We start from the raw sequence: 23000 nt of genomic DNA, 5'->3' as shown, positions 1-23000 counted from the left end.
CCCTGAAATCTTAAGGACCACACAAAATCAATGATAATTTATTTTGAAATGTCATAGAAAAGGAGAATTATGTGAAGGAGCCAGAAAATCCTTTAAGACACAGTTTAGAAGGTCTAATAACTTAGTACCTAGGAAATCTGATTTTAATTTTTATTATGTCAATATCCACATTATTAAAGCCCAATTCTGGGGCCAAGGGTCTAACAAGCAGAATGAGCTTTGAAAAGAAGAATCCAGACATACTCTTACACGATTACATTAGTCATCATTATACTGGGAGAAAACGTGTTAAAGGCAGAAGAAAACAAAATGAGTCTTTTCTATATCCCTAGTACTCAGGAATTATCCATTATGTGCAGGTGTGTTATTAAATTTTCTTCTGCATGTGTCCTGTTTTTTCCCCTACAAAAATAGATGGTTACAGATGTGGTTACAGAATTAACCTAGAAGGTAACACACACGCACAGGAAATTAATGTGAGTCAACTCCCTGTATAGCTATCCTTATCTCAACCAGCAAAAACCCTTGTTACTTCCTATTATAGCTTATACTCTCTCTACAACAAAATTAGAAATAAGGGCAAAATAGTTTCTGCTGGGTATTGAGGGGGTAGGGGGGAGAGGGAGTGGGAGGAGTGGGTGGTAAGGGAGGGGGTGGGGGCAGGGGGGAGAAATGACCCAAGCCCTGTATGCACATATGAGTAATTAAAAAAAAAAAGAAAGAAATCCCCGTGGCTTCTAAAATCCTGCTCAAAAGAAGCATAAATTTTCTTATTCCTTTAATTCAAGCCAACTATCAAAGGAGGAACTAAGATGATTCCATTTCCAGTTTTATAATGTTGGTGTCCTGGTGGATTAGCAAAATGCCTCTGTCACATCTCCATTTGTTCATCCAGTCCTCCAGTCAATAAAAATTTAATGAGTATCTAATATGTCCCAGGCACTGGACAAACAGAAGTCAAACATTGGTCTTTGCCCACATGGTGCTGAATTTATAGTGAAGGTGCACAGCTCAACAAAGAGTTGCCATAATATTTTGAAATACTTTGAGAAGTCTTTTTCTTTCTTAGAAAATCTTTTTTTTACATTGTACTGGTTTTAGCATTTAACCTGATCCATAGATAGGCTGATTGCCTCAAAGAAAAAAAAGAAAAAAGAACCCAGCCATAACAGAGTCAAATTTCTAGCTGAGAATAAGAAAGGAAAGCCTTGAAAGCTTCCATTTCTAAGGGTTCAGCACTTGGTGGTAGGATAGGGGTTGGAGATTATCTTTGATGGCATTCGTTCATTTATTTATTTGTGAATGCTGGAATCTTACCTCTGACTTTATAGAGTAAAGCCTGAAAGAGCAGTTTCTGCCCTGAGCCAGTATTAGTAATGCTTTCCTGCCTTAGAGGAGACAAGACCCACTCTGAGCTGGAGGAGGAACTTTGATAGGATGGAGGAAGGAGAATCAGAATATTGGACTGGAAATGTAGGATCTGCTGAACTGTCTGGATGGGGTGGAGGGGTAGGAGATGCCACCTGGAAATACCTGGGTAGGAAAGCATCCTGCTTTCCATCTGGAGTAACTATGCAGCCCTCTGTTGGTCCTTGCATTTACCAAAATACTTGTTAAATATTTTAAGCATTATCCTTACGCTGGGGAGTTTGGTGACTTTTAGGGCATAACAAGGTATGACTTGTGGTTTTGAAACATTACTCCAACAAAGAGAAAGAGGACATAGTGGAGGAGGAAATACCAGACATGGGGAAAAGCTTGGAGGCTGTGGTCTAGGCCTCAGAGGGTAACAGCCCAGGTCAGGGGTGACAGGACTGCCTCAAGTTCTCTTCTCAGGAGGATGAGGCACTCTGGGGTTGCTCCCAGGCTTCTGGCACAGTGGGCTGATGTTCATACCATCAACCAGCAGACAGTCCAGGAGTAGAACAGTGTTTAGGAAGAAAGATAATGAGTTCATGCTATGAAATCTTAAGAATTCCTTGAGCAACTGGAGAAATGTGAACTGGATGATAATCAGGTAAGGAGGATCAGAAGCTAGTGGAGCAAATAAACCCACTGTGCTTATTAATGAATTGTGATGCCTCTCAAGGGAGGTCTCTGGGGTTCTACAGCAGGGCTCTGCCCTTGGCCTATTTTGTCAAGAACTTGGTTGTAGACACAGAAGACATACTGATCCAATTGGTATACGAAGCAGTTCCTGAAGAAATAGCTATTACAATAGATGACCGAATTAAAAATTCAGAAGACTGAAGCAATTGTCTGAAAATAGCAGGATGATACTTAACAGAATAAATATGAATTCCTGCGTTTAGATTTAAAGCAAAATGAACAGCACAGCTATAGGATCTGAGCCTGGCCTGGCAGAGTCTCCTAACAACTTTATGAGGATTTTGGTTGGCTTAACGTTTGTTACGATCAACAGCATAACGTAACCACTTACATGTGATGAGAAGACCTACTTCCTAGCAAAGTTGCCTTTGTTTTTTGAAACTATTTTATTTTGAAATAAAAATAACTAGTTTAAAGAAGCCACAGACTTAAAAAACACCGTTTTGGTCACTCGTTCCAAACGCACAAGGAATGTCATTCAGTTGAGGGCTTTCGGTGCTCAAATAATTCTCACTGGATTTTCTCTCCTGAATTCCCCAGGGCCCTTTCCTTTGCACTGGAGCCTTGTGGCTGTGCTGTGGTGGACAGGAGTAAGTGTGGAAGTAATATGATACGTCTGGTCCTAAATTCTTAACCATTGCCGTGTCCCCTTCATCCACCTTCCTCCCTGATAGGATGGACTTGAGTCATATGTTGAGGTGCTGGCCAAGATGGAGACAGCCTTGACCCCTGAGTCACTGGATGGCAAAGAGCCCTGTTGATCACATGACTTCACGTGAGCAAGAATAGCCTGTTGGAATCATTGCATGCCTGAGGTTTAGGGATGTGTCTATTTTTGCCAGTAGCATAACCCAGTCCTTAACAGGATTTATCCTTGAAAAGCCCTGGTTTATCCTTGAACACCACCTGGCTAAGGTATGTCAGTGGCTTAGGCATTATACTCCTCTCTAGGGAACTCTCAAGAAATTCAGCAAGTGTCCTTTGATGGATAAATTCTCTTTATAGCAAATAGAGGAAGCCACCTTCCTATTGGTCTAGACATTCCTTTATATCTAAAAAACATGCCAATTCATTCTGAAAACATAAAATTTAATGCACTATGTGGATTATCCCATAGAATATTTTTACATTGATTGAGTGAAGGTTTTGACTGACAGTTGAGGTTCCCTCCAATTTTATGAAGTAGAGCAAATGTTGTAACATAAGTAATGGAAAAAAAATCTTAGAGGCCATCTAATGCTACCCAAACCAGACTTTATAGACCAGGAAACTGAGTCAGACAGGTAGAGATAGCCATCTCAAGTTTGTTTGATCTCTTGGATTCCATTTTCAGTGTTCTTCCCAGTATATTTTAAAAATTAAAATATTTAAAGACACACAATAGAATAACAAAACACCCTCTGGTTTTTTGGGGTTTTTTTTTTTTTTTTTTTTGCTTGTAGATGAGCTGATTTCTTTCTTCTGGATCTCTTCAATCTTTATCACTCCATGTAAAGGAAAGAGAAAATGTTTCCTTAGGAACAAAGAAGGGAAGAAAGAGTAATAACTATAACAGACTGGAAAGCTGTACAAGCATAAAGCCTGCTATGTTTTTGTAATTGCATATACTTTTCTTGGTTCTGAAGCCCTGGCCCTCTTCTTCATCACTTTTCCTGTCATACACATGTGCATCCTAAAAAATCTTCCTGGAATGGATATCTTGTTTTTTCTCATTCTAATTTAAATTTAGTCCAATATAGTAATATTTTTAGCCCAAGTGAGTTGTAAAAATTCTAGTGTATAATGTCAAACTCAGAGCATCTGTAAGAGTCTTTTCCTATTCTCCAACCACTAGTTTTAGCCCTTTGATACAGAGCTTAAAAAGAAAGAGAGTCTATTATCTTACTGGAATGACCATCCCTTAGTTGAACTAGGACACCTCACAGCTCATGCCATAATTGGCCAGGCTCTATACCATCATGGGCAGATGCTCAAATTGTCCTATGTTAGAAATCCCACTGGTTGGTGCCATTTTTCTCTTACCTTCTATCTTCGTGCACTACTATTTGTTGCTTTAATTGGCAATCCCATGAACAGGCACTTATATCTTTTTCTTGTGCAGTCAGGCCCAGGTTTATGAGAACCCTAACAGACTCTGCCACCCTTGACTTGACCCTTCTCTGACTCTTCCTGAGACCTTTGTCTGAATATCAGAAATAACATGGTGGGTCTACAGGCCCCTGTAACCATCCAGGAGGAAGGAGATATGAGTCTTCCCTTTGTACTGTCTTTTCATATTTTGCTAAGGAAGTCCCGGAAGACCTTTGCCTTTGGAAGACCAGGAAATGAGTTGAATTTTACTTCCTCCCACTTTAGAGGTGAAAGAGAAAAGAATACTTCAGAAATAACAAAACTAATGCATCATTTGCTATGTGCCAACCACTTTTCAAACACTCCCATGATAGCTCATTTAACCCTTATAAGGATTCGAGAGTAAGAATTTCAAAGCAGGTGACTTTGTGTGTGTGTGTTGGGGGGGGAAGGATAGGGTGGATTATAGATACTGAGATTTGGGTGTGGTGTGCACTTTTCATAGATTCTGCTGAAATGCTTAGCACTAAAACCCCTGGGGAAGTGTGTAAATGCTTTTGCTCTGAGTTTATAGCTGTCTCCAGAGTTACCCAACCACCAATCAGAATTTTTGAAAGAGCAAGAAGCAGTTTTGTTCTGTACATCACACTTATGTTACAATTATTGTGCTGCTTACAATAAGAGAGCAATGTGAATGTATGTGTATATCTGTTTATATCTTCATGTGCTTTGTAACTACAAGAGTATATATACTATAACAAATTCAAATACAAAATAGAAATATAACAAATATATATGTGCAAAAACACAGACACTTACATAGACATTTTTCCCAGTAGAGCCAATGCTTTTTTTTTTTTTTTTTTAGTGGTACTAGGGTTTGAACTCAGGACTTTTCACTTGCTAGGCAGGTGCTTTTCTGCTTGAGCCATACCTTTGTCCATTTTTTTGCTTTAGTTATTTTTCAGATAGGGTCTCATGTTTTTGCCAGTGGTCTTTCTACCTGCAACTGGGATTACAGACATGCACTATGCTCAGCTTGTTGGTTGAGAAGGGGGTCTCTTTAATGTTTTGCTCAGGCTGGCTCAAACAGTAATTCTCCTGATCTCTACCTCCCAAGTAGCTGGGATTACAGGCATGTACCACCACTGGGGCCTAAAGTCTCTCCTGTCAGTGAGTGAGACTTCTGGGTTGTAGAGTGTCTTTATTTTAAATTTGAAAAATTCTTCCAAATTGTCTTTCAAAACTGTCATAGCAATTTGCACTCCCATTAGCAAAATACAAAGAAATTTACTTCTTCATCCTTTTACAAACACTGTGTGTTATAGCAATCTTACTAAAGTTTGCCAACTTAAAAAAATAAAACTGTGTTCATTTGAATTACAGTAATTGTTAATGAGTTTAAGCATTTTTCTAGTGTTAATTGATAATAATTTGTAATTTTTCTTCTCTAAAATGCCTCTACTTATCATTTGTCCATTTTAATTTCTGCCCCCTCCCTCTCTTTGCCCTCTCTATATTGTTTTATAGGAACATTTTAATGATTGTGGATATTAACTCTGCTTTTTATGTGTGTTACAAATATTTTCCCACAGTTCTCATTTGGCTTTTAAATTTGTTCCTGTGATTTGATTGTGCCAAATAGAAGTCTTGACATCTTAATCATTCCAATCTGTAAACCTTTGCCTTACTTTTTCTGGGCCTCCTGTTGGGCTTAGAAGGTCCTCCCCACTCCAGGATTGTGAAAATATGGAGTGAATTTATTTACAGCACGAGATGACCAAATTCAAAGAGGCAACAGTAAAATAATTGATGGGATGCCAAAGAAAACAGCCCTAAACCCTGAAGAGGAATCTGCCTAGTCCACACTTCCCCCTGCACTGTACTTTTCCAATTCGTGATTATTTGTTCTGCCTCTAGGCAGCCCCGACTTTCCACTAAGTCCTCTTCCCTCCTTTCATTCCTGAGCAGAGAGCTGTTGATTTTCTGTTTTTGCTTGTTTTCTCAGACTTCTGTAGTGGGTTTACATCTACCTGTACTTCTCCCATCCTAGACTTCCATGCAACCTTACTGATTATATTTTCATGTTTTTACTCCTTTTTCATCACCACACACACACACACACACACACACACACACACACACACACACACACTTCCTGAAGTAAGCAAGCAAGGGAGCCAAAGCAGACTGACACATCTCACATCTGCCCTGACTTGGCTCAATTCCAATGGGAAAGTTTGATGTTGCAAGCTTTTAAAAGTCACTTGCGTTTCCCTGGCTTCCTCCATATCCTTCTAATTCAGTCAGGACAAAGAAAGCAAGCTGAGTTTCTGTTGCTTTTGCTCTGGGGAAACAAGCCACAGGCAAAAGATTCATTTAAAGCCATAGTTTGGGGCCTTTCTCTGCCCCTACTGCCTCCAACCTGCCTCCCTCCTGCCCGCCCCCCCCCCCGCCCCCCCGGCCCAGCCCCACCCGGGGGGGCTTTTCTTTCTCTCCTTGGCTCCAGCTGCTCTATTTGGGCACCTTCTGCCATAAAGTTTCTCCTTCAGAGGGACCAACCATAAGCCAGCATCAAGGGTTATCCTAGAAGGACTTTTGTCCTGTCAGTCTCCATGAGAGTTGTGAACAGTTACTTATACATACTCTCATGAAAACCTCAACTACTGAGGTTCCCATAGCGTGAAGGACGCTGATGTCTTGATGTTTCTTTCCAGGGCCTGGGTAATGGGCATATAAGTTGGGAGAAAACAGAACCTTTATCAACATCAAATACTGAAGAGATATTAGAGGAAAAGGCCAGGCAGGGCAGACTTGCTAGAGAATTCCAAAGAAAAGAAAGACCACAGGCCCAGCACTCCTGAGAGATGTGCTCACCATCTAGATAGGTTTTTCTGGAAGAACTCTGACTTCAAATACTCTGTCCTTTTGTTTCAACAAATACAATCCAGGGCTCTGATATTCACATGAGAAGACATGACTTCCATGTATCTCTTTAAGCACAGGAAAAACTAAATGACGTGTGACTCCCTCTGTTCAGCACACAAGTAAATCTCACATGCCCCGAATATTTTGAAGTTTCCCTTCACTGAAAGAAGTAGAGAAGCAGCAGTTCGGTGGCACACACACTGTTGAAACGCATGTCAACCTGAAGGTACCCTTGCCTCTGTGGCTTCCTGCCTCAGGCTTACACAGGGCTTCCACTGTTTGGAGTGCCAGGAGCCGTACAAGGCATCCAAGTTTTCAAGCTGATGAAGATGATTTTGATGTGATATCTGAAAGGCCTGTGTGGCACAAAGCCTTCCCTGTATGATATCCTGGCAGAGCCAGTCAGGGAAATGTGAGTGGGTGGGGACTGTGGAGATGTGAAAAGGCACAGTGCCCCCATGGCAAGGTCAACCATAAAGGAGTTAGAGACTACAACTCCCTTTTTTGTCTGAACTCTATTGATTTAATCTGAGTTTTGCTTTAAAGAAAACAGTGCTCCAAAATTTGTCAAAATTTTTGACAATTATTCAATAGAACATGCCTGCATGCCTAATTTACTTTTTAAATGCAAGATTGAAGATTATAGGGTTAGCAAGGGGCAACACAATTATTGGAGCAAATGGCCACTCATCACCCGGTTAATCAGATAAATCTAACTTGGGAAAAAGCTAGGTGATCGGTGATCTAATCACTCTTTGTGTTCATAAAGCAACAGCAAAACCTGGATAATTCTAGAAAGGAAATTTAACATAAAGCAACAGCAAAACCTGGATAATTCTAGAAAGGAAATTTAACATAAATCCTTCATACATTTAACATAAGTACTTACCAGTTAGCCACTGAGGAGCCTAGAACCTTCCTATACAGTAAGAGCAATGACAAAAGACAGTCTAACTTTGAACCCCCTCAGAGATGGGCAAGCCCATTAAGTTTGGTGTAGTCCCGAACACCTCTCTAAGCTCAGCCATTGGTCTAAAGTCCTGACCTAACACTTGAACTTCTTATGCTGAATCAATTCTTCCAGATTCTTTCTATAGGAGTACAGAGATATGGCTATTATTGCCCTTCCAGGCTGATTTATCAGATTTAGACAGAAATTTAAAAGCTTGCTATACTTTTCCTGATGATATTAATGTTCTTCGCAAGTTTAAAACAAGAATGATCCAGTCCATTCAGGACTGTGTGCACTTGCTATGAATTTATAGTGACGTGTTGAGGGCATGAGGAGAATCACCATTCTTGTTATTTAGCAAAGTACTTGCAGTGAGGAATCTCATTCTCATATGAGTTCATTCCTTCAACAAGATCAAGTAAGCATTGGCCGTGAAGGCGCAGACCACTCCCTGCTGTAAGGACCATTCACACAGAGGAGGAGCTTATACTTTTGGAATGAGGCCCCATATTTCACAGTACCACATATTAATGGTTTTCTAGATAGGGACACTTTCTAGATTCTCAATGAAACTTAACATCTATGAAGTCCTTTATGATGCACTAGGCCCAATGTGTGCATTTTGTCTTCTACTCCTTACGAAACTCCTATGTGGTTGTATTCTTATCCTCACATTACAGATGAGAAATGAGGCATAGAAAGGTTCAGTAGCTTTTCCAAGCCTCCTAACTAATCAACAGCAACACTGGGATTCAAAGGCAGTTAATTTTGACCAAAGAGCCAAAATTAGGCTCCACCAAGACTCTTGTAGGTCCATTTGCAAAGCCTTTCCAACATGTCATCTCAGATAAGCTTCAAAAGACCCCTGTACATTAAATATTATTATGTTCATGTCATGACCAAAACTAACCAGGTTAGAAAACACGTATGTAGGCCCATCAACTTTGTAAGCAAACCATTTTTTAATGGCAATCATATAAACTATTAGAAACTCTCAGATATGGCATTTTCACAGGGCATACTTTAAATATTCATCATCTAAGAAATGTTAATATGCAATTTTAACATAAAATTTCAATAACGCCTTTCTGCATGGGGTTTCCAAGTTTAACAAATAAAAATACCAAATGCCTAGTTAAATTTGAATTTCAGATAAACAATAATTGGTTTACATAGGGCAAATTCACACTAAAAATTTATTCATTGTTTATTTGAAATTCAAATTTAACCATTCTGCATTTTATCTGGCAACTCTATTTCTGGAAGATATATTTAGTATGCCACAAATGAGAAAATTTTAAGGTGATTGGAAAGATTTAGAAAATGCTTCCTTTATTACCAGTTAAACTCATACTAAGTACATATGAGTATGACACTTGTCTAGCTGCTATACAATGTGTGGTATGGGTTCCACCCTCTGGGAGTTTAAAGTCCCACTCAGCCACCTGTAATGTAAAAGTTGTGATAAATCAATGATTTGTATGCTTTTAATCTTTGTTATTAAAACTATTAATAAGAATTTCCATTTGCATACTTTGGACTAGTTTAAGATTAACAAAACCTTACCATAGCCATGGGTACTCTGTTTCACAGGTGAAGGAAAAGGGGCTAAAAGTTGTTAGAAATGAAACTAGCAAGGAGCAGAAATGGTGTTTAATTCTCCTGATTCCACACTCACTTATTCTTCCACTGCTCTTTCTAAGGCCTCAAAACAACTCAGAGCAGCAAGCTGGTCATAGAGGTGGAGCACAGAGTGGGTGCTGACCACTGCATACCAGCGCCTCAGAGAACAGTAAGGGATGGTGATGCTCCAAGGAAGTGACTGCAGGTTGGCATCAAGCCCCTCACTCTGCTAACAGAGAGCTCAGGTTTGGCTCAGGTGAACAACCTGGAAGACAAGTTTGTTGGGAACAAAAAGTAAGTCAGGAAAAGATTACATTTGGTACAGGTGGTCTGACCACTATCTAGGTGAGATTTTTCTAAGTGGATGTCATGATTAATTTTATGTGTCAAACTGACAGGGTCTTGAGGTACCCAGATAATTTGGCTAACCATTATTCTGGGTGCTTCTGTGAGAATGCTTTTGGATAGTTTTAACATTCAGATCAACAGCCAGAGAAAAATAGAGTCCCTACTTTACTATCTAACTTTATTATCTAACTTGTTGAAGGCCTGAACAGAACAAAAGATAGACTCCTTCCACCAAGAAATGAAAGGAGTGGGACAATTGTTTCCCACCTTCATACTCAAAATGAGAGATCACATCAGCTCTTCCTGAGTCTCCAGCTCAGCAAAACAGTAGATCTCTTGATTGGTCAGCCTCCTTACTCATGCCAGCCAATCCTGAGAGAGACAGAGAGAGAGAGGTCTTAGCTGATTCTGGTTCTCTGGAGAACCCTGGGATTATAGAGTGACAATACATGAGTTGATGCTACCTCTCATCTCTACATCTGACAAGGAAAGCAAACAGATCTCAAAAGCCCAGCACAGCTAACCCTGGCCTGCCATTAGTGCAGTTAAGAAAACTGACACTTGAGGATGGTTCAGGGACCAGTCTAGCCACCACTCAATTTAGAATTTACTTTTTAAAGAATTTCATCATATGTAGTATCACAGTGGAATCCACACTGATATAGCAGGTATCCCAGGCAGGATGGGTGGAAGGAAGGTCCTAGCTCAGGGTCTCTGTGGGGTTTGTTTTCACCGTGTGGGACCCAGTTTTATTATATTTATTTTTGACCTCTTTTTCTTCTTGAAATGAAATAGCATTTTATCATATAAGTTACACTAGCTTACTGAAGAAAATATAGATATGCCCTAATTAAAATGTTCTTCATAATCTAAAAGTCTACCCATCAGAGAAAAAGGCATGAAAACTAATTTTCATGTTTCTGAGTTCTGCACACATACACACACACACACACACACACACAGAGCAGATACCTAGCACATGTATGTATGTTAATACTACAAATAGACCACAGGCTTTCTCAACTTACTCCTTTGGGAGCAATTAATCATATGGAATTGGGATGCATTATTTCACCAGGAAGTGACAGATTAAAATTCATGCTGAGTAAAGAAACTGACTTTTGGCGGGACACCATTGGCTCACACCTATAATCCTTGTACTTAAGGGACTGAGATCAGGAGGATTGCAGTTCCAGGTCAGTCTGGGCAAATAGTTCTCAGATCCCATCTCTGAAGTAACCAGAGCAAAATGGACTGGAGGTATAGCTCAAGTGGTAGAGTGCCTGTTTGTAAGTGCAAAGCCCTGAGTTCAAACACCAGTCCCACAGAAGAAGGAAGGAAGGGAGGGAGGGATGGAGGGACAGAAGGAAGGAAGGAAGGAAGGAGAGAGGAAGAATGTCTCTAGTTGCAGTACATCTTATTCTTTAGAGGTAAATTAAATTCCTGAAAATAGTCAGCTATTCAGAAAATAAAAAGTCTGACTAAGTTGGATAATGCAGATGACCCATTTCAGGCTCCCAATCATTTGAGGCTCCAAAACATCTTGGAAAAGGGTACTGAATCTGGTTTTCTTCACTTTTTCTGAGGTCAAACATATAGAGGGAGATGGAAAGTGCCTCATCTCTGGCAGCGTTACTAGAATTTGCATTATTTGGGGGTGTGATTAGGCTCCCGCTGGCCTAATGTATTTCTGGAACCTTTCCTTCCACTTCTCCACTACCCATACTGTGTGTGTGTGGCATTCCTGGTTCCCAGCACAGCCTGTCTGAGGTTTCCTTTGCAGTGCTTCTCAACCCTTGCTGTGTCTACAGTCTCCTAGGCATCTAGTAAATGCAGAGCCTGACTCATTAGGTCTGGGTGGATCCCAAGTTGCTACTTTTCTAGCAATCATCCAGGAACCTAACTTTGAGTATTATGATTTTAAGGCTCAGCACAAAATACCCCTGATTGTTTTATAGGAAGAGAAGCTCTCTCCCTCCTCTATGTCAGTGGGGGAGCTTTGAAATCTACCAGTGCTTGTGCTCCATCCCAGGGATTGTGGTTGATCTGGTGTGTGACCTGGGCCTTGGAATTTTTAAGAGAACCCTAGATAGGCAAACAAGTTCAGAAACTACTACTTCTATCATATTTTTGCAATAGCGATTGTTAGTTTTTGTGCCGATTTTGCCTTTGCTTGTCTCAAAAGAAAAAGAAGTAATTCAAAGAGAATAGATACTCTAGTACTCTATTTAAATAAAAGTCCAGAATATGCAAACTAGTCCCTAAGGACTGAAAATAGATCAAAGATTGCCTACAAACCAGGAGGTGCTTTGAGGATTATGAAGGGGCAGGAAGAAAATTTGAGGAGTGATGGATGCATTCACTGTTTTGGTTTTGGTGGCTCTCATTTCGTGGGTATAAATACACCATATCCTTTAAGCTTATCAAACCATATCCTTTAATTATGCGCAGTTTATGTCAATTACACCTCAGTAAAAAACAGGTGAAGTAGATACTGCATTGGTAAATTAAAATTTCTACCCCATGTGGTATGATTCATTTAATTTGGATATCTGCAGATTTAAAATAATCCTATCTATGGTCCCTACTCTGAAGTACTCCACATTCATACCTTTAGCACCCTGAAAGGGGGTGCATAGCCACAATTCTTTGGAAGCTAAGTTAAACTATATAAATTATATAAAAATAATCCATTGGATCTGTGACCCAGACCCTGACTCTTCTCTCCTGTGGGGTGCACTGTAAAACACGCCACACCATGGGGTGGTCTTTCTCTGGCTGGACCACCCTCTGGGTACCCAGTGTGCTCCCTATAGCTTCATTGTCCACTCTGAAGTTGCTGCAGAGGTGCTCTGAGTGTTTTACCTCTGGGAGCGTCTGCTGATTTGGTCTGGCACTGTCAAGGAGAGTTCTCTACACAGTTTCCTAATTCTCTTGGTCTCTTCATTTATTGCTTGCTCTTACATCCTCCATCTCGAAGGCCATCCCCTGCACCCCACTCCTTACACCCCGTTTCCAGGAGCACACTACTCCTCACCACAGTGATGAGGTTTCTCTCTCTCATCCTGCAGTTTTTGGCTCTGTGCCTCCACTGTGGTTCCTGTTGCTTTGGCTGACAGGAATGGTGGTGAGCTCCTGGCTCAACGTCTGCTGACTTTGACAGCTTGGGGTTGTCTCTGGCACTTGGGTTGGAAAAGAAGATTGATTAGAGGAAGGCTTTTGTTCTGAGAGGTGGCTCCATTTTTTTCTAAAGTGTTTCAAGTCAAATCCACTTTTCACCATGAGAATTCATTTTCTTTTCAAGACTCCCTGTTCTAGGTGAGGTTCATATTACGTCCCATGCATATAAACTTAACCACACTTATTAACACCTGAAGGACACTCTCTCACTCAGATGACAAGTGTGAGCTTTGCCCTCATAATCAGCCCCTACAAAGGAGAGCTCCCAGGATGACTAGGGGTCAATTGTCACACCACTCACATGGTAGCCAGGTAGGAGACCTGAACACAGGAGAATTTTTGATTTTTTATTTTGATTGCACTACTTATGAATGTAATCCCATATTTCCCTAAAGATTTTGAGAAAGAAGTGATATGCCAAGGGGAGGAAATAAAAAAGACAGCATCTCTAGAAAGATAAGGTATAAAGAAACAGAAGAGGCTTTTCAAGATGACTGAGTGCAAGTACTAATGAAGTTGATGATACATAAGTGAGAAAAGGAAGAAAAAAATGGCCAGGCTGCCATTGCTCCATCAACTTCAAGAAAGGTAAAGACGATTGGATAAATAAAATGTGGTACATATGTATGCTAGAGTATTATTCAGCAATAAAGAAGGAAAAAATTATGGAGGGAACTGGAGACCATCATGTTAAGTGAGATAAGCCACGCTCAGAAAGACAACCATCTCATGTTTTCACTGCTGTGCAGAATCTAGACCTAAAGAAATGATTATAATAATAATAATATGTGATTATAAATGGGGTACTATTGGGAGTGGTAACAGCAGAAGGGGGAGGGGGAGAAAGAGAAGGTGATGTAGGATAAACATGATTGACGTAAATTACATGTATTTCAGATATACATACTAAAACCCAACAGAACTGTTAAAAGGGGGAGTTAAGAAAGAGTAACAAGATAGGGTGAATTTGATCAAAGTATATTATATGGAAAGAAAGAAGGGAAGGAAAATAGTTAGAAGAGATGCTTCCATATGAAAAACATCCTGTACCTTGTTCATAGTCTTCTAAAAAGGTTTTTCCTTCCTGAGTGGGAAGATCTCCAGTGACCCAGAACTCCTTCCTTACCAAGGGTGGCATGGTAATGCACAAAACAGCCAGATGGTGGTGTCTAGAAGGCCAAATCTTAGGAAACAAGGGAAAATAGGAGCTCTACACTGTTATAGACAAGATGAGAAAGCCAGAAAGAAGTCACTATTAGTGAAACTGCATACATGCATGCCTCCAAAACATCTATTTCAAATCCATTAGCAGAAATAATTAGGTGACTTATAGCATATAGTATCATACTATGGATGTGGTTCAGAACACAGTTAGATGAAGACCTGGAAGTTGAAATTGAGCAAGAATTTGAAAATTATGGCAAACTTAAAAATATGAACTATTAGAAATTCCTGTGGCCCTTAGTAATAGCGAGATGACTAATCTTGATTGACAACTTGCTTGGATTAAGAAATACCTAGATTAGTAAAGCATACCTCTTGGTGTGTTTGTGAGGGTGTTTTCCAGAGACAGTTAGGTTAGCTCTTGAGGGTTCTGACCTAATGAATGGATTAATCCTTTGATGGCATTATTGGGACATGGTGAAAGGTAAGAGATGTAGCCTTGGGAGAAGTGGCTCACTGGAGCATGTCTATCTTGGCCTGGCCTCTTCCTGTATTCCGTTTTCTTTGCTTCCTGGTTGCTTTGATGTGTGAACTGCTGTGCCTCACCACATTCTCCTCACCACAACGGACTGACAACTCTGAAATCATGAGCTAAAACAAGGCTTTCCTCCCTTAAATTGTACTTGGGTAGCCAAAGCAGTATCTCTCCTCTTCCAGTGGAAATAAGTTAATATATCATAGCAAATTAAAACACAACTTTTCGAGTGAATGTACAAGGAAGTATCTTTGAACAAGAAAGAAATCTTTCTAACAGCAGTGTGCTAGAAAACTGGTTCTCCACAAGATAAAAATAGGCTTGGTTTATGCCATTTGTTTATTTCCTTGGCACAAATACTTTCACCACAGCTGATTTCAAACTACCAATAGTTTAAAAATCAGCTCTTGAAATTTATGAAAATTATTTTTGGTGGTACTGGGGTTTGACTTCAGGGCCTCACGCTTGCTAGGCAGGTATTATATCACTCTGCCCAAAATTTGTGAAAATTTAATAATTATCTCTCATAATCTGAAATAATCCCACCCTTGCACCCTGCTGTCTCTATTCCCTCACCTCAAAAATAGTATCAATATTGCCATACCATTGGCTAATAAGCAGTAAAAATAAGCACTGAGCCCACCAGATAGATATTTACTGGAAGTATCCACCAGGATTTATTAGTTTTCCTGAAAGCAATATCAGAATTTTTTTCTTCAGAATAAAATGTCATACAATGTTAAATTTTTCTTTCTTTTTTTTTTGCAGGGTGGGGTACCGGGGCTTGAACTCAGGGCCTTCACCTTGAGTCCACTCCACCAGCCCTCTTCTGTGAAGGTTTTTTTGAGATAGTGTCTGTAAACTATTTGCATGGGCTGGCTTAGAACCTCGATCCTCCTGATCTTTGCCTCCTGAGTATTTAGGATTACAGCCATGAGCCACCGGCGCCTGGCAATGTTAAATTTCTTGACATCATTTTCCAGCCAAAAAATCTTAGTAACTTTGCCCACCCATGGCTTTATCATTGCCCAATCTGCTAATTCCTTTACTCAATGTTCTGCCAGTAAGTTGGGTATCACCATTAGACCAGTGACTGTCAGTGCTTTCTCATTACCTGACTCTCTCCACAGTCGGCACCTTGGTTAAGCAGGAGTTAGGCTAGCAATTCCTATTTGTGATTAGAAAATAGGAGGTTTTTCTTCACTGTAAACATTTGGTTACCAACTTCCGGGAGTATCACCTATGTGCTATTGTTAGACCTTTGGGTCCTTAACTATTTCCAGATGACATTTAAATGGATCTTGTGATTGGCTTTGATTCCTATTCTCAGAGAGCAAAGGATAAGCCCAGAACCTCATACGTGAGGGCTGTGCCAGGTAACCTGTACCCAAAAAGGAGGCTTTATTGACAACACAGATGCAGACTCCCTGAAGCAGGGGCAGCCTCAGGGTCTTTCCCTACTCTTATTGAATTTTGGTTCAACTTAATTAAATAAGCAACCTTCAGGAAGCTAATTTTAAAATCATTCTGTCCCCTCTCCCCACCAGTCAGTTCAGAATATTAGGTTTTCCTGGGAAAAACTGTTATTATTTATAACTGTTGCTAAAAGGAAGTCCAGTATGCAATTAAATAAAATATTGTTGTCAGCATCACATTCTGTTAGACAAAAGAATATCCCTAGCATCAATATAGGAAGGAGAAAAGTGAAGTAATGAGAGAGAAAGAGAGAGAGAGAGAACAAGCTTAATAACACAGTGTCTCATACACTTTAAGACATGAATACATGGCATGTATATTATTATTACCATTCTTGTTGCATTGTTTACAACATAGTGCAGTTACCCATCTAGGTCAGGAAATCTGCTGGGTGGTTGCTATCATCATAGTCAAGTATTAGAAGATTAAAGATGGAAAGGAAGCATATGAGAAAAGCACATACCACTGATTGATGTTTCTCCTATCCCTAAATTGTCTTTCTCAGGGAAAGATTTTTTTATTATTATTATTTCACAACTTTCAACCACCATTAAGAAAATCATACCTCAGTAACTTGAGGTATGATTCTTTTGCTGGCTATTAAATCAAGGAATGTAATGCAAAAGACATTTTGTGATTTTTAAAAAGTTGATATTTAATTAGTGAATGTAATAAAAAGAACAGACTAGTTTAAGAAGTCCTTTGTGGAAATTAATGTGAGTCAACTCCCTGTATAGCTATCCTTATCTCAACTAGCAAAAACCCTTGTTCCTTCCTATTATTGCTTATACTCTCTCTTCAACAAAATTAGAGATAAGGGCAAAATAGTTTCTGCTGGGTATTGAGGGGGTGGGGGGGAGAGGGAGGGGCGGGGGGAGTGGAGGGGGTGGGGAAGGGGGGAGAAATGACCCAAGCATTGTATGCACATATGAATAAAAAAAAAAAAAGAAGTCCTGTGTTACCACTTCCATTAGTTATGGAACAGTTATGTACATAGTTATTCAGCTGTGTGCCAGACTTTGAGAAATGAAACCCTCATCCCCATAGTTAATTGTCTTCGTTTGGAGGTTGGCCTATCCCACAGGGCTCTACCGTTCCCTTCTTTGGGGGTAATTTTAGCTCCTTGCCATAAAGATGTTATTGATCAGTCCTGTCTTTCCTGGAACCAAAGGGGATTGCAGGGCAGTGACACTCAGAGTTAAGGACACAGATGTAAAATGGAGGCAGGGATGCCAAGCTTTTCTCCTGCTTTTTAGTTAACTTGTGGGCCCAGGTGAAGAGGAAGTGTTTTTCAGCAAAACAGTTTCTAAGTACCTGTTATATACAGAAGTTAAGTGGTACTTTCATGATAGAATGTAGGCAGTTAAGGAATGAGACAACTTCTAGAAAAGCCCTATGGAAACCTTAGCGGGGGCTTCCTGGAAATACACTGTCTAGAAGCTAGTTTTAAATTTTCTCTTTTTGCATTTCAATTTCCTCTTCTTATCCTTAGCATTTTGATAATCCTTTGTTAAACATTCCTGCATAGTCTTACCTAGAACTTAGAGTAATTACCAGTGTCCATATAGGAGAGTCTATTGTCCATATTATGGAGGAAACAAATTATTAGATGACAAAAGATAAAAGCAGAAAATATAAAAGAGGTATCAGACCAAAGCAAGAAAGGTGATTGAAAGGGTCAGAGATGACCAAGTCACGTAATGGACCGTAGAGAGTTCTCACGATTTTCCTCAGTGTGTTGGGATGGTGTAGAAGAATCTGGTAAAAATCAGTTCTCCATACAGCACAGAATGGGATTCCAGACTATTGTTGTGTTGTCTGTTTGTTTGTTGCTGTGATTGTGTGTGAATTAAAAGAAAAAGTTACCCAGCAAGCTGGAGGGTCTGCTGACATTAAAGTTGAATTGGTTTGCTAAGGCTGCCTTAACAAACACCACAATGTGGGTGGTTTAAACAACAGACATTTATTTCTCACAGTTTTGGAGGCTGGGCAGTCCAAGTATAGGTCTTAACAGGTTTGGCTTCTCCTGGGGCCTCTCTTTCACTTACAGATGGCTGCCTGCTCATTGTGTCCTCACACAGCCTTTCCTCTGAGTGTGTGCATCTCTGGTGTTTCTTCCTCTTCTTATAAGAACACCAGTCATATTAGATCAGAGCCTAAAATCACCTCCTTAAAGACTATCTCTAAATATGGTTACATTCTGGAGGCTAGGACTTCAATATATGAATTTGGGGGGGCATGCCCATAATTCAGCCCACAACTGGAGTTAATATGGATGTCAAAACGCACTTTCGCATTGGTGCTAAGGTCCAGAAAAAATACAAGAAGATAGAAATGGCATCAGCATTCAGGATAACAACCTCTTTCTTTGTTCTCTGCAATCTGTGGTGTCGTTTTTAACTGACTGCCTTTCTTGAAACCCTATGCTGTTTCCTGGATGCTAACTCTCTACATTTTCATGGAGAAACCTCCTTTAGAGACTGGTGGAGTGACATGATGGGAAGGACCACAGGGTTAAAGTCATAACAGGAAGGAAGCCTCTGGGCTCTAGTCTCAGCACACAGGAGTGTGGGTAAGAGATGACGAGTCGTACTGCAGGCGAATCTGCCTTCTTACACTTGACTTCCCAGCTTCCTCTGGGGTGTCCAGTACTTCATTGAATGGCACTCAAGGAAAAGCACTCAAACACTCACTGAACATTTCTGTCAGTTTCCCAGACAAAACTTCTTGTTTCCACTCTTATTCTTCTTGGTAATGGTAAGAAAGAAAATTACACAAAGTCACCAGGATGTTGACATACCACTTGCACACAGTTTACTTCAAAGACTCCTCAGAGTTTTCTAAATTTTACTTTCTGGAACAAAGAATACTATTAACATAAGCATCGAATATGCCAATGAAGTTAATCTTAATGTTGTATGAGTGTGTGTGTGTGTGTGTGTGTGTGTATGTTGTTTTGTTTTGTTTTTGAGACAGGATCTGCAAACTCATGATCTTCCTGCCAGGAGGATCCAAGTGCTAGGATTATAGGCATGTGCCACCACACCCAGAATGTCTTTATGGTAATGGCAAGAAAGTCCTGGATGTTCAGGTCAGAAGCAATTTGTCTTCTAGCAATTAAAAGCCATTAGCCATGTAGTAACAAACTTAATTGACACAGGCTTATTTCTCCAACTTACTGATTTTCCAACAACCAATAAAACCTAAAAACAAGCGTATTTCTGGTGAGTTCTCTCCCTTAGCTCAAGAGCTTACACTGCAACATTACCTGGCATCACCTGAGGTGCACCTTTAGTTTCCTTGGCTGAAGATGATATCTGGGTGACCAATTTAATTCATCAACTTATAAAAGTAGACAGGACCACAAGAAACTGTTCAGTTAAATCTGACAAGAAGGCTGCAGAATCTCCATCAAGGTTTTCCAGGAAAGAAATGCAGTGTTTTCTATACAGGTAGGTGGCTTGAGCTGCCAAAAAAGGTTCTCCTGCATCAGAATCACTTTTCTGCCAGTGTTTGAACTTGAATTAGCTATAAATCTTGCCAAATTCCCCATGCCATCTTCAGTCTTAAGGAAAAGACTTGGGGGTGAGAGTTAAAAAAAAAAAAAAGACCTGATATCCCAACATTTTCCAAGAAACTAAAAATCTGAACTCTCAACAGTGACCCTGGGTTAGCTTTGAAATATTTACCTCCAGTCTTAGCTATGCCCACAGCTAGAAGGGAATTTAGCCTATGGCTTGTTCCAAAATTCTTATTTAATGGATGACTCATTCAGTCCATCCTTTAAAACCTGATGATTAGTGCTGGCCATAAATGTCAATTTCCAGGGGGGACCCTCTGCAATTTTTAAAGACCCAGTTGTTTTTCTTATAAAGTGTGAGAAATTTTGCCAATTACTCATCTTAAGCTGTTTGCTTATTACTTTACTGAGCGTCTGCATAGATCATCAAACCTACTTTTCTGTGGATCCCTCTTTTTGTTCCCTCACCTTCTGCTTTCTTTCTTTCAGTCTTCAGCAAAATCTGTGTTCTCAAGAACACCATACACCCAACAGTGCCCTCTGGCTCCCATTAGGTAACAGCGATGGCATCAGTCACTCCTGGCTCTGGACTCCCAGCTCATGCTGTTGCCCAGTGACCTGCTGTTAGCAAGCCAAGAAACTAAGGGATATCATCACTCAGTGACCAGCATTTGAAGGGAGATTAGGGCCTGAAATGTGCATGCTAAAAGCTCCTTCATTAGTCCCCAAACCCACAGTTCTACACATAGAGTCAAAGCAAAAACCACTTCAGGAATCATCAGCACTGTTAAACTGCATTCCCACCACTGCCAAGCATAGCATATCCTTTTTCAGAGGGTAGGAATCAGTCTGAGATATACATTAGCTTTCCCAAGTTCATGTAGCTCATTGCTGGAAATCTGTGTGTGGAACTCAGGTCTCCATCTTCTCACCCAATGTTTGTTACGTTGCATCGTGTGGTTCTCCAGTGCTTCTTTGCCATTCTACCTATCCCACAATACTGCTCCTGTCTCAAAACCTTACAAATCAGTTCTTTACATGCCAAACAAAATTACAGGTCTAGGTAAATGAGCTGTGCACCCCAAAAGTCTGAAGATACTCCCTTTTCCCTACCTCAAGAATTGTCCATTTCACTCATCAGCCAGTCTTTGAAGTAGCTAAACAGCACGTAGTGGCTTTGTGTATTCATTATACAGAAAAAGGAATTCAGATGATAGGTTGCCTTATGGCCTCCTCAAATTCCTTTAGTGTTTTCTTGGTGCAATATTAGAGCTTCTCTTTAACCTGCCCTAGCCTCCTTGCTTTCATTCTTGCTGCCAGATATGCCCTCTTTCATATCCCATTGTCCTTGGCCAATACGCCCTCCCCATGCTCTTCACCCAATTGTAGTTGAAGTTCTAAGATCCAAACTCTTCTAGACCTTGCTCCAGCATGAGCTCCTTCACCCCCACTCCAAAGCCAGGTATTTTTTTAAATGCATGTACCTTCCAAGATTTTCCTGTTCTCTAGGTGTCTATGCTTTTTAAGATCTACACACCTTATATTTTCTCTCACCCCGCCCCAGGCTTTTCCCTTTGTTTTCTACTGCCTGCAAGCCCACTTTTCATTTCTGCCTAGAGAGTCCTACAGATATATCAAGGGTCCACTGAAATTCTACCCTCTGTTAAAGTTGTTTCTAACAAAACAAAACAAAAAACAATACAGTTGTTTCTAATCCTTATTATTTAATTGCTGCTATAATAAATGACTACAGCTATAGTGGTTTAAAACAACATAAATTTATTATCTTACAGTTCAGGAAGTCAAAAATCCAAAATGGCTTTCAGTAAGCTAAAATTAAAGTATCAGCAGGTCTGTGTTCCTTTGGAGGCAACGAGAGGAGAATCCACTCATTCACCTTCTCCATCTTCTACTGCCCACCTGCATTCCTTGTTTTGTGGCCCTTTTTCCACCTTTAAAACCAGCAGGGTAGCATATTTAAATCTCACTCTACTGTAACATTCATCACCTTCTCCTCTGTTTCTCCTACGTCCCTTTTTCCAGGACCCTTGTGACTACATTGGGCCACCCAGATATTCCAAGAAATCTCCTCATTTCAAGATCTTTAATTACACCTACAAAATCCCCTTTATCATTTAAAATAATATATTCCCAGGTTCCAAAGGTTAGAGAATAGACATTTGGGAGTATCATTATTCTATATACAACATCACATAACAGAGAATCTATCTTCTTCATTTCTATGATCTCATAACATCACTTTTGTGTATCTGTTATTCAGGGTTGGGTTCACCAGGGACTGTCTTGAGCTTGTTTCCCTACAACAAGATAAATTATTTGAGGGCAGGGACTATGTCTTACTTATCTTTATGTCCCTATGTTATGAAGCCTAATACCTTGAACATATCAGGTTTGTTGAATTGCTAACAGTAATTTTCTCTGCATCATCTTATGTCTTCAAAGATGATTCTGGGAAGTAAAATGGCTGATATGTAAAGGGGATGATACAGAAAAATGTTTCTGAGTAATTAACAAGGTTGGTTGGCATGAGAGATGGACTCATAGCATTCAGTTTGGACACAAACCTTGTTCACCACTCCATCTCTCTCTCACTTCATCTAGCACAATGCCTGGCACTTAGCAGTTTAGGGAGTACATTGGGGGAGTGGGAAATAGTGATAAATGTGCTTTATAGGTGGTGTGTGTGTGTGTGTGTGTGTGTGTGTGTGTGTATGGTGAGCATGTGTCAAAGCATTTGAAATGTGAAAGCTAACCATGGTACATTGCTCAATAACAAGGACAATTAAGAGTAGCATCTAAGTTTCTGAGATGCCAAGTTTGGTATATTACCCAACTGGAAACACTTCAATAACTGGAAATGTGTTTAGAGGCTCTGAGTCAAAGTTGCAAGTTCAGCCAATAAAGTCTCTGTGCTGAGAAATGACCCCATGATTTGTAAGCCAGGCCATAGGAGTCTTTGCTTTTTTTTTTTTTTTCAGTTGACTCTCTTGTGTTCCATCCAGTGCAGTCGGGCTGCACACGTGGCCATATGAACTCTGTGGGAAAGGCATAGCTCCATATGTCATGATGTACCC

This window comes from Castor canadensis, chromosome 6 (genome assembly GCF_047511655.1).
Source record: "Castor canadensis chromosome 6, mCasCan1.hap1v2, whole genome shotgun sequence".
Lineage (NCBI taxonomy): Eukaryota > Metazoa > Chordata > Mammalia > Rodentia > Castoridae > Castor > Castor canadensis.
The sequence above is the reverse complement of the archived record's forward strand: the minus strand, read 5'-3'. Positions refer to the sequence as shown.